Below are 13,844 nucleotides of genomic sequence, written 5' to 3' on the forward strand. Positions count from 1 at the left end.
AGAACGTCATTTGCAAAACTTTGCACCCAGGCTGTTGAAATAATATTGTCACTAGATTTACTCCAGTTTGTTAAAGCCACAGTGGTGGTTCTCTAATCTTTCATGAACCCTTGCCAGCTTTGCTGACTTCATGGATTTTGGCACCACCTCTGCCCTCACATCCCTTTGACTTTTTCTTTCTTTTGTTATTTATTTAGTTTAAGCATTTAGAACCACTAATCAACTGTGTTACTAGTCCTCTCGATAGCTCTAAAAACACAATAGATGAGGATGAGGAGGAGCAAAGGGAAATCTTCCAAAATCCTGCAAGAGAACCTGGATGCTGAAGGATAAGTGGACTGCACCACCCATGAAAGATCTCCTGAGAGAGTCAAACCAAGTCACAGCAGAGGAATTTTCTGGAAAAAATAGTCTGACCTCCTGAATACTTTGTTTAAGACAACAAATTAATCTGACATATAAAGATGGTAACATGAACCTCCTCCACTACCAAAAGTAGGGACTGAGTCTAAACTTTCAGAAGTCTCCTTCTGATGACACATAATCTGGCAACAATCCCTTCAGTACATGCTACCAGCAACAAAGGTGTCCTCTCTAGAACATGATCTCCAGAATACTCCAGACATATTTTATTCACTTTTTATCTCAGCCTAAAGGGAGATGATTTCATACTCCCTGATTTCTGATTTTCCTTCCCATAGAAAAATACTTCATATTCAATTTTTATTTTCGTGGCTGTAATAATAATTGTGCTGGAGTTTCAGAAATACTACATAATTTTATTTGCTTTATAATTTCATTTATTTGTATGTTTTTCTTGCTTCCACTATTTCTTTGCACTTCACCATAAACACATGCTGGACATACACTTGGAAGTAGTGTAAAAAGGATAGCAAATATAATGTAGAAATGAAGGAAGACAAAATGGTATTTGGAAATTTGACACATTTCCAAACCCAGAAGCAGTATTTTCCTGAAAGAAAAACTTTTATAAATGTCTGAAATTATTAAATTATTAAAATTCTACTTCACTGAAAATTATAAACATATTAGTTTTCATTTTTAGTTTAGACAGAAGGAAAACTCATCGGTAACGACATCTCCTGCACAAGTAGCATTCAGAGGCTGAAGCAGCCCTCAGACTGTGTCTTTAAGAAGGAGGGATGACAAGGGGCTGGCGTGCAGTGGCTGTTAGCATTTCCAAGATGCTTTGTATTATGGCAGGGCTGAAGAGTTGACAGTCTCTTCTCAGTTCTGTGGTTAGCTGGCTACAGGCATGCAGTCATTACTTTATATTAATGTGAGATGTGAACATTGTTTTGCTGGTTGTAATTATTCTCCAAGTGGTACAACCTTAAAAATTACAGCGCTGGAGGATCTCTTCCTCTGTAGTTCTTCCTGGGAGTCGCTGCCTGGGTCGGTTCCCAATAATGAGATTTTCTAAGGAGGCTGGGAATGTATTGATTGATTTATTTGCTTTTGGATGCTAATTAACTTTGATGTTCAGCAGCCATGCTGCTGGCTGCCATGCTGCATGCAGGGGAACAGCAGAGCTGGGCGTCTGTTTAGGAACAGGACCACTGTGGGGGTCAGTGGGGAAAAAGTGTCACTGGTTTGTGTAGCATTTACTTCCTGAGCCAGAAGCAGAAATCCTTTTGAAGGGCCCTTCTTTTCACAGGACATGCCAGAGGACAGGAGCAGGAGAGTCCCTGCACACCAGGCTTTTCTGGACAAAGGAGATGTCCCAGTGTGGGGCTGCCTCCCAGGGAACTGGGAGTGAGAACTGTCCACCCCCAACCAGGGAGCTGTACCTTCTGGCAAAGGTTGTCCTGCAGCCACTAGAGCCTCCAACTTCCACCCTGACCAGAACAAAAGCAAGGCAAAGACATGGGAAACAATTGCTTAAGCAGTGATGAAAGGGACCAGCCTCCCTTTATCTCCACAAAAGACATTGTGTCATCAGTCCTTGCACCATATTTCAGCACTATTCTCTCCACCGAGCCTGCCAGTGAGGGGCTGTGCAGCTGTGCAAGCAGATGTGGTGATGGGCTCAGTGTTGTTGAGTCTAAGGTTTGGATGAAGCCCAAGTGGCTTCTCTCACACAGGCAAGAGCCATCAGCAGTGATGACCTCTGGTAACACTCAGCTCTCAACGGGGTCATAACCAGAGCCTTCACCATAACCACTCAGTACACATTGAAATGAGGTGCTGGAAAGCCAAGCAGCACATATGAGCCTTGCTAGGCTTTGGGATCATGTTGCTGTGGTGCACTAATCCTCAGGCCAGCAGAGGGAATTTAGGAAGGAATATAGTTGGCTGATGCCACACACTGATGTTTCCTCCTCAGCCCAACACTGACAAACACACCGAGGTGTCCAGCCTTCAGCTGTGTGCACAGTGCATTTCAAAGTCCAAGTGCAACTGCAATGCTCAAACTCTTTGCATGCTGGAAGTGCAAACACATTTTTCCTCTTTACTGCCTAGGTCTCCTCTCTCTTCTGGTTTTGTCTTAGTGTACATTAGGGCAAATAGGAGTGGAGTTGCACTTATTTCTACTGCTACTGCCAAAGAGAGATGGTGTCTTTTACAGGTACAGGGGAAACAACCCTGTACTTACAGAATACCATTTTAAGAGCTGTAACTCTTAAATGTTTTTACATGATGCTGCATCTACAACAGCAACACATGTGATACCCACATTTCTGGTAGCAGCCTCCTCAGCCATCATTTTGCCACACACATAAGTCAGCAAGACCTCCTGCATGTTCCTCTTGGAGCTCTGGCTTTGTGCCTCTCCCCCAACCAATTTATACCACACTCATATTATTTTGCAGCTCGCCACTGTGCCAGAGCCAAACCATAAATCCTTATGGGGAGTTGTGCTATAAATGTCCACCTGGACCTCTACACTGCCAGGATGAATCAGGCCATCCCCTGGGGCCACCAAGAAGTGGCCCCTTCCCTTCTCCTAGTCACACAGTCACCCTTAGGGTGGAAAGGGCCAGGTACCTACTGCTGCTACTTAGGAAGGACCCAATCTGTCTGGAGCGTGGTGGTGTTGTTCAGCCACATGATAGAATGTGCTGCCTGTCCTTCCAGTTGTGTACAAGTCTGGGTAGTGGCCCCAGTTAGCAATAGGTGACATAAGGGTTTGAGATCTGGACACATCTTGGTAGCTCCCTTTTTATGTCATATCTTAAAAGTCAGTCTACAAACAATGCTACAGAAAAGGTGAGTGAGGAGAGCCCCAGTTAACCTGGACAATTCACTCCTGAGCAGGATGCAGAGAGCCTCAGTGAACTTCGAGTGAGACAACTGAAGCTCTGCTCTCTGGGGAGGAATCTAGCACAGACAGAGCAAAGTCAAACAGCTTTCACATTGCAGCAAGAGGTGGAAAGATGAGAACAGGCAAGAAAAGTTGTGAAGACAATTGTTCCTGCTCATGACATGGAAGCAACAGAGAGCTGGTGCTGCTCATCAGCAGGTTGGGTGCAATTATCCCTCCAGAGAGTAGGCAAGTAGTAAGGTGTAATCATTCATTCACAGTTAACTGATCTTTGGTCTCCTGCCTCCTCTCTCTTTTTAATCCTGGCTCTGATCCCCCATGATTATTCAGATATCAAACTCCTCTTTAGCTGCCATGATGTACACTAGAAATCCAGCCATGGGCCAACAGTCTGAGCTTAGGAACAGATCAGTGGGTGCTGTGGGATCATTCATTGAGCTCTCAGACAATGAAAGGACAGTTTTTTTCCAAACCTTCTCACTGACTGCCAAATTTAATGAAGATACATATTGGGACAGTCAGCACTTTAGGTGGTGAGACCATCAGTTGTCTTCTGCAATGAAAAGGACATTTTTTTTCACCCCTCTAGTTACTGAAACTTAATGAGAGAGACTGCAAGAGATTAATTACCCCAGCTGAAAAGTCTGGGCCTGCTACATCTCGTAGGGTGGCTAGCTGGGCAGCACTATTGCAACACGAAGATGACTCAGCCACATAGCATCTTTGTTGGCATCCCATTAACTGCTGTGGAGACGATTATTCCTTTATTGCTAAACCAAGTCTGTCAGTGGCTTGGGGCATTTCTATGAAAAATGTAACAGAGGAATAATAATTCAAAACATGTCAGACCAGAAAGCCATGGCTCATCATATCAGGCTCCTTCCGCCAGAAAATCAAGCAGCTCAGATTGTTCAGAGTGGGTGAACCAACGCCACAGATGCCCATGACTTCACCGAAGGCAGCACATCCTTCCAGGAAAGCAGGATCCTCTTCTTATACCAGTGCCCTTACAAATATAGAAACAGAGCAGAGCAGAGTAATTCTCAGAGTAGAAGCTACATCAGCAGAACTGACTCAGAAGAGAAATTTGCTTTTCAAAGTTTTCCGAGAGGCGTCAGCTGCTCCTGGGTGAAGTGATGCTAGCAGGCAGCGTCCAAGTTACTTTCCCACTGTGGGAACCAAACCCTTTTAAAACTGTTTTGACTGTAACCAAGGAATTAGAGAGATGGATGAAGCCAGCCGAAAGTGTGACAATCTCCTAAAGGCACACAGATGGTGAGCAGACTCTGCAAACTGATTCACTTTGAGCGATCACTTTCCTGAAGCACATTCTGGACAGTTTTCAACCTCTCTGAGGACCTGAGGAAACCCGTAATTTCTCCAAGGCAAAATGAGGGGCAGGAAGGGAGAAGGAAAAAAAGCATGATTTTCCTTGAAACCCACATTCACATATAGTTAGTTATTTATTTGCCCTTTGACACTGAGAGAAGCTCATCTCCAAGAATGATCACCCGTGGCTCAGCCCAGATGGAGGTGGGCTACAAATTTCATTGCTAGTGCTAACCATGAAAAGATTTTCCCATTTTACTAGAAACCACAATGTCCCATCGTTCCCATACTGTTCAAGTGATGTATAGCTTGGTAATTGTCCTGAAAGATAAGGGAAAGCCTCCTCTGTGGTTGCATTTGATATTGGCCTGATGTATGGGATTGCTCAGTGGAGGGTGTCTAGAGACAGTGTGGAATATGCTTCTCTGCCTCTTCGCGCTGGGGAAACTCTGCTGGTGGCAAGCAGGATCCTGAGGGTTGAAAATTGCTTTCCCACATCTAACAACCCTTTCATAGCAGCCTTAGTCAGTTTTTGGCATGAGGACTAGAATTAAAGAGTTGTTTATAGCTGCTCCAGAGACTCCTCTGCGGTGCTACCACCCCTGTGGCACCCCTGCACCAGGGACTAAGTGGAGCTGCAGAGACAGCTCAGAAGGGTAGGAGTGAAGTGGGGCACGGCAGGGAAAGTCCTGCAAGTGGAAGAGGGCAACATCTTCTGGAGAAGGAAATCTCTACCCACAGCAAGTGACAGAAGCAACTTCTCTTGTGTCAGAGGAAGGGTGGACAAACCCCTGACTGATTATTAGAAATACTGATTGTTGAAAATCCAGCTAACCAGATGAAACCTGATACAGAAATCTTCCAGCTTGGTGCTACAGGGAAGAGATGGGCCAGTTAAAATTTTCAGATAAAACTCTGTGATGTATATTTTTTCACTTTCCAGAGACAGATGGGGGATCCTGTTAATAACTTGTGATAAGATTGTCCAAGCAATCGGGACAAGCAGCCGCTAGATGGCATGTCCATCCTCATCCAAACTCGGTGTTTCACAGCCCTGAAAGCCCAGGACACCCCGCTCATCCCACACAAGCACAGCAAATGCTTGATATATTATCTCAGATCTGCTCTAAGAAAACGCTGGCACAATTTGCAGTTATTTTGCATCAGGGATCTGCAATCTGATGAACATTCCTCTGTGATTTTAAAAGGATTTAAAAATAAGCTGCACACAGATTTTGCCAACTTGCTCCCACTGGTTTCAGTGAAGATGTACTAGGCCTGCAAGGAGCATTTATGTGCAAAACAGCTTGTAAAAAGAAATATACAGTGCTTTGTTCTCCCTCAGGAGGGCTAGTGAATTATTTGGATAGAACCCACATGAAGTAAGATGTTATTGGTAGATACTATTTTCCAGATCCTCAGCTGCTGTTATGTGGTATACTTCCCTCATTTATACTAGCTGAGAGTCTAGTCTCTAGGTCTCCAGATCAGAATTAAGCAAGACACCAAGCAGTCTTTGGAGAAAGGAGCTTTTATTTGAGGGGACTGCCAAACACATTAGATTTGGACAACTTTCTCTCAGAGATTTAATCTCAGAGGAACTGGCAGAACAGAAAAGGCCCAGAAACAGGAGTGAATCAAGCACATTAGCACATTCATGCCGTGAGCCACAGTGTTTTCCATGTAGCTGCAAATATCTGAAGTTTTTAAAGCAGAAACTCCCAGTGTAGCTTTAGTCACTGAAAAACTGGCTTGCACTATACATAAATTGAAAAGGAATCCAAATTTACAAATTTCCCTACCAAGTAATTCTTATATAACATAAAAAGAATACCATATTAAAAAAAAATATTTAATCACCTCCCCCCCTTAATTTTTTCCACTACAATATGAAGAAAGTTTAGAAGTATCCCTTGCCTTTTCTGTTTTTGCACAAGGGCAAAGAGTGTGCTCTTATTCGGTGTTATTTGAAATCATACTTTTAAAAAATACTATTTTATTAATCCAGTGAAGTAACACTTTATGTTTCTCTTGCATGCCTGTGAGGTTCTCTAACACTTATTAAAGGGTGAGTCAAACTAGCCTCTAGATCTCTGTAACAAATATTAGATGAAATTAGACAATAAATGTATTTTTTTCTCAAAGACAAACAGCAACCAAAAATAAATATTTGAATTTCTTAAACACATTTAAAACTGCTGGGAAGCAAGTACAGCTGGGAGAGGAGTCTCACATTTTGTGAGTTCTCTATGTTGCTGATCACGGGGGAGTCGTGGTGCACCACTGAAACTCTGGGGTGCTTTATATGGTGCAAATAACAAATATGCCTCCCCAGGAGAGCACTATTGGAGATCCAGCCTCAGATTTGAGACTAAAGGGAGACACCAAGTGGAAGAAAGACTCATGGCTAATTGCAAGCTGCCAGCGGCCCTCAGGGATTTAATTCCTCTGTGTGGTTTGCTGCAGCTTAATGTGCCTAAGTAGGTGATGCAGGGGTGCATTTGGGCACCTCACTGGCCATGTGGTCATTGCAGTGTGTATCTGTGTGAGAAAAGGGACACAGGCAAAGGCAGAAAAGAAATTCTTTCCAATGCATGATTTCAAATGGCTTAACATAGCGAGGAGGAACTTGGATGCCTTCATAAATGAAATTGAAGGGAATTAAGTCTCTAAATACTTTTGTGGATCTGAGCTTATGTAAGGGGTATTAGTGTCATAGGATTGGTTGTTCCACTCGCTTGCTCCTTCAGGTAAATTGTGCCAGTGTTGCACACAATTCCCTGGGAAAATACCCAGCCTGGCAGCACCATCTCCCACATGCTCTCATTTACTTTGGCAGACCTTGAACTGGGCTCTCCTTCCTCGGGTGTTAGGTTAATTGGACTCAAAGGGACGAATTCTCGCCGGTCTCTGGAGCTGTGGGGTGTGGAAATAATACTGCCTAGGCAAGAGCATCTCTCCTGGCACACACCCCTCTCAGGTCAATGGGGATCAGCAATGTTCATTCCTCTCAATCCAATGTGAAAGAAAGTTAAAAGAAATTTCATGATATAGATAAGTATTTTAAAACATTTACTCAATCTTCTATCAGATGAAGCTGGTCCAGGTCAAGGTGGGTGCCAGAAATGAATCATGTATGACATCTGCCCAGGTGTGCCCATGTTTTTCTAGTGCCAATCCTCTTCATATTATGAAAGACAAGGGCATTCCCTTTTGCATTCAAGCTATGAACTTAGGAAGAAAGCAATCTTATCAGTTCTCTGACTCCTTTTTCCTACCATGCAGAAAAGAGCATATATTTAACCAGGCAGCCCAGCCTCAGAAATACTGTTATGGAAAGATATTCAGCAAAACAGCTCAAATGTTGTGGGAGGGGACTAATCTCATAGTGCTTTGGCATTTTGTAACCTTACAGTGCAAACCTGCATAAAATCCAGAATATCACTTCAGTCTGTAAATATTAGATCAAAAGAAGTTTATAGGTGAAACTTACTGTGCTCCAGCAATCTGCCTTTAGAAACAAGATTGTACTTGGTTCCTAGAAAAACAGTGGACATTCTTGTTGCTCTCTGAACAGGAGGTTGGGGTTCAAAGTAACCCCAGAGAGCAACAAAGCCCTGCGCAGATGCTTGCTTACTCCTCACCATCAGGATCAGGGGGAGAATTGAAAAGGTAAAAACTGGAAAACTCAGGGTTTAAGATAAAGACAGTTTATTTTTAAAAAAGGAAACAAAACCAGGCACACAAACAAATCAAAACAAGGAATTAGTTCAGCTCTTCCCATGGACAGGCAGGTGTTCAGCCACCTCTAGGAGAGCAGGGCCTCATCACAAGATGTGGTTACTAGGGAAGACAAATGCCATCATTCCAAATGTCCCCTCCTCTTCCTTTTCCCCCACAGTTTATTTACTGAGCATGATGCCACATGATCTGGAATATCCCTTTGGTCACTTTGGGCCACCTGTCCTGGCTGTGTCTCCTCCCAGCCTCCTGTGTACCCCCAGCTCCCTCAGCAGTGTGGCAGCATGGAAAGCAGAGGAGGCCTTGGCTCTGGGTGAGCTCTGCTCAGCAATAACAAAAACATCTCTGTGTTATCAACACTGTGCTCAGCACAAATCCAAAACACAGCCCCATACCAGCCTCTGTGAAGGAAATTAACACTATCCCAGACAAAATCAGCATGCCTGCAAAAGACACAAACAAAACACCTTGTATCTCCAAGGAAAGAGAACACACCTGAAAAAGCAGGATACTGCTGTGTAAGGGGAAGAAAAAAATTTTGGTGTCTACTATAGAAGCCTCAGGAATACAGCCAAATTCTTCAGGTGTTCATCCATGTCTACAGGTGTTTAAAAGGACTGACCCTGAATGCTACCTCTTTGAAATTAATTTCTTATTAATTAATAAGAAATATTAATAGCTACCAAAAATGATTGCAAAAGACACAAGGAGGATTGTAAAATTTGGTTCAAGTACTATATCCACCTAGCTTCCCAAAGTCCCACTTTGTGGATGTTGTTAGCGCAGGCAGGTCTATGAGCTCAGCAATAACTAACTAGCAATAACAATAACCAGCAATAGCTCCTTAGTGAGTGGGATGCATTTCTGAAACCCTTCTAGTCATTTTCTGTCTTATCTGCCTCAAACAAGCAAGCCTGTGGCAACAGTCATGGACTCTTCTCAATCCAGACATCTGTGACCTGCTCACAGACCTTTTGAGTTTTGTTTCTATGAGGAATTTTTTTTTAAAAGGAAAAAATTATGGAAAGCACAGGATGGTAAATCCTGATGATTTTTTCCAGCCAATTTCTCATCTCAAGGGTCAGAGAGATAAACAACGTGTATGGAGGCACGTGCTTCCATACTTCCTACTGCTTAACAGATCACAAAAATGTAGAGTTCAATAGCTCCAAATCTAGTGCCTAGGAGGACACATCCCCGTGTGCTGGATTTTCCAGCACTTTTTGAGGGGACATCAACATTTTCTCACAAAATACCAGGTTTGAGAGTGCAGTCACCTTTGTAATAGCCAGCTGTGAGGGCCCCATACCCATACCAGGATCCAAAATAACACAACTGTCGACAAATCTGCTTCCCAGCTGTATGGTGCCTCTGGCAGAACAGTTTACATTTAGCTTTTCCAACCCCCGGAAAACTTCAATTGCCTGCATTTCTCATTTCAGCCAGGGGAGGGCAACTGCTCATCAGGAAAATAAGATCAGTTCTCTAGAGCTGCCGTGTGCTTCAATGTTCTGAAACACAGAATATTAAAAATATTTTAGTCCTGAAAACTTACCTTTCGATAAACATGTCTTCCCTTAATATAAATTAAAATAGTCCTCTCTTGCCCCAAAAGCTTCGGCAACCACTGCACTTTTATTGTTGTTCACTCTAACCATTATTCTTTCTATATAGTTAATCTGATAGTAAATCACAGCTTGGGGCAAATAAAAGAGAATTCCAGTTACGGTGCCATGAACACACTTCAAATTAGACTTGAAAAAAAATCTGTAATTTTGAATTGTGCTTTGAATTCTGTCTATTTTATATTGTGCTATCAAACAGACATTAACCATGAACTTTTCATTGTTTGGTCATTTTGTTTCTAACTTCGAGTTTCAACAAAAACACCTCCCCCCCAGAAATTCTTTGCTCTATTTTTGTTTCTTCTCCTTGTCAAAGCAACTTTGAAAGAACTTTTTAAATTTTTTTTTTTTTAAGTTAGAAGTTCAGCAGTTTGTACTGATAATCACAGTCCTTGTCAATACATCAACCTGGACCACTCAATGTTTTGGCCCTATCAGAAAAGATATCCTTCCTCTCTTAGAGTCACAGTAATGTGAGGTCAATTCAAAGACTTTTTAAGGGAAATAGATATGCAAACATTAGAAATCCACGTGCCTTCCTGTTTCTCTGTTCTCCCTAATGCCAAAGACTAATTTCCTCCTCCTGGTGCATGCAACGCAGGGCAGCAATCTGTGCCAGCTGCAACTCAAACCCTTTATTTTCAGAGATCCTCTAAAGAAAAGAAGTTTGGTGCCTTCCACTCTGCAGCCTGCAGCCAAACAACCCGGAGACCTTTCATCCCAGCTTCAGAGAGACATGAAGAGCTGTCCATACATAAAATGGTGGAAAATTTCTTGCTTGCATCCAGCTGTTCCAGGATGGCCCCTGCCCAGCCTGACATGGGTTTACCAACAGGGAATGAGGGCCCCCCTGCCCCACCATAGCTCCCTCCATCATTATCAGCCACCCATAATTAGCAGCCAGCCATGCAATATTTGTTTTTCATTGCAAAGCAGTGGGGACTGTACAGCTTCTCACAACCCTGGGCAAGGCTGTAAGCAGCCATAAAAGCACAGCCAGCCAGATCTCTGCAGGGCATAAGTATTCCCCTGTGCCTAAGGAAACAGACCGTGTGTACAAATGAATCAGAACCTGTATGAAGCTGCTCCACAGGGCCTGGGACTCCTGTGCAGACTTCCCTTGTTTACCCACAGAATAGGCCATGACTTGATTTGGAACAGAGATTAATTCCTCCTAAAAAGAAAATATTCATTTGACAGGGAATGGTTGAAATGGTTGTGTTTGAAATGAAGATGGCCCAAGGCAAAAACAGATTGCTTGGCTCAATGACCCATTGGCTGGTCTCTCTCTGCCTTTGAAATGGTATTCAGTTTTCGGCCTTACATGCCACATAATGGTGGGTTTCTCCAGGCTGGGTGTTTTCTTACAAGCACTTTTGTCTAATCACTAGCTGAGAATCCAGCCTGATGTGTACATTGTAAAAGATGCTGTTTATACTTGGGCTTTTAGTCTGCCATCTGTGCACAGCTCAGCTGCAACATCTCAGTAGATCTGTTTCTCCTCTGCTGCCAAGTCCCTGTTGCAAGCCTTCTGAAGAGCATGATTCACGTCAGACTTTCTAATAAAATTCAGGCACTTTGGAAGCTCTCTTTTAAAACCTATTCCCTTCTCTCAGCAAATGCACTGAGACTTAATGCTTTTTCTAGACTCAGTGGTTCATATCGGAGTGGCACTCGAGCACGACCAGTTATGCATGCAATCACTGATGCATATGTACTCCCACACTGCCCTTGCTAACATGTATCCCATTCTCAAAGCCTCTGACACAAATGAATTCGGGCACCAGAGCTGCTGGCACAATCCATTTGCACTGCACCTTGTAATCACTTTTTATTTAAAACCCATTTTCTTTAAGAAACAGCCTTTGCACTAATCCTCAGGGGAAATATTTTGAGCCTAGGCTTCCTTCCTCAAAGTAGGACAATTTTTGTAAGAATCAGAAACAAGCTACATGCTCAGTACCTGTAGGCTTGGATAATCTGTCGACACAGAGATGAGGAAGACTAAATATAAGAACAGGCAGATGCTATTTCACCTGCCCCACAACCCTTGTGTCTTTGTAGGTAAGCATTCTGGCTTACAGAGCACAGGCATAAGCTTGTGCAGATGTTTGAATTAAAGAGAAACAGAAGGGGTAAAGAAAAAGTACTTTTAATTTTGAGAATGTAAGTATTTTTTATGAAGGTTAATTCTGCTTGAAAAGAGATGCCGGAGTGCTGCTGATTTCCAGAAAGACACAGTCCCCAAGACTGGTTGTAAATGAGTTTTCAAATATTGCCCCAAATAATTCTCATGCATAATTTGTCCTTGTCTTAGACACTAACAACTGGCTTTACATATTTTTGGTATGAGAAGGGAGTCTGAGCAAAATTAGACCGTTTGTAGGCCATGGATAGCCTGGTACTGCTGTGAGCAGCTGCAGAAATAGGGGTGGTGAGACCACACCCACAAAAACCCCTTTGCAGAGCGAGTCATTTCACTTCCACTTTAATGTCCCTCTTCTGCCTCAGCACCTGCATTTCCATCCCCTCTCCCCAGCAGAGCCTTCATGCTGGCTGATGAGCCTGCAGTTACCTGCTGGTGGCACGCAGGAGGATGTGGAGCCCAGGGTGCCGCACACAACGTGTGTGGCACTCAGCAAGTGACACCTGTTCTCCAGGTGCAGCCTCCTCCCATGGCCCCTCCTGCCTCACGCTATCCATGCGTGAAGGAGGACTTGTTATGCGGCTTGGCTTTGCCCATCACATGACCACATGCTTATCCTGACAAAAAATATGTCTACAGGATAAAATACAGGCTAGTGGGAAGGCTGCTGAACACCGCTGCTGGGAAAGGGATGAAGGATGTGTTTAATCTGGGTACCAGAGGAAATGCTTGGGAGCTGCAGGGAAAGGTTTGGACTGGATAGGGCTCTAAATACCAGAATGATAGTCAAGTAAATACAATGAATAAAGCACAGCTCAGAAAGGGACCTTCTAAATTGTTTTCTTTGAAGCCTGGTGGCAGGGTAAGCAATCAGCCCCCAGACACAGAAAGATGACCAAGAGGCATCTTGTTATGAGAGAGTAAGGTGGCCATTATACACCTGTCTCAGTACAAAAGCCAAACCGGTTTTTGCTGCCCCCAGGAGTGAGGACTGGGACCTTGAGATGCATGAGTTGGCTGGTCCTCCTCCTGCCAGGACAGCAGAATACATGAAAGCGAGGAATGCTGCTCCTCAGAAGGGTGAGGGACCTCCTGATCTTCCTTAATTTTAGCATTGGCTTGATAGATTTGGATTCAGAATCTCTGAAATGAGGATTTACAGAGGATCACTTTTATTTTTATTTATCACTTCTATTTCTTTCTACCAGTAGAGAAGAGGCAGGATCCCATTGGGCTAATTATGCCACGTGCCAAGAACAAAGAGCTGGTGGTTTGAGCTTGCTGCCTGCTGCGCAGAGCGGATACACTGCACAAAACAGAGAAGCCCGTGGGAACAATGCAGTGGCACTGGTCAGCAGAGCAAACAGCAGCCACAGCATGCGAACACCTCACCATCTTCACAGTGCTGGAGGCACTGGGGCAAACAAGAGCTTAACGGGGTTTGGAGGGGAAACAATGTGCAGCACGGGTGATGTTTACAGGATTCATTGGGGCAGCGAAATTGCCCACTGGAAAAATCTTTCGGTGGGTCATCAGGCTTGCTTTCACTGGGCAGGGAGCCACAGAGCGCGTCTCGCAGCACCAGCCAAGCTGTGCGAGCGGCCTTAAAGGGCTTTAAGGGGCAATGGTGTGTGTGCGCTTGTTGCAGCTACTTGACGGGCCAGGCAGGGGGCTCGCGGGAGGAGACGGGCTCACGGCAAGTGCAGCGAGCGGGGCA

The sequence above is a fragment of the Parus major genome, chromosome 5, assembly GCF_001522545.3.
Source record: "Parus major isolate Abel chromosome 5, Parus_major1.1, whole genome shotgun sequence".
NCBI lineage: Eukaryota > Metazoa > Chordata > Aves > Passeriformes > Paridae > Parus > Parus major.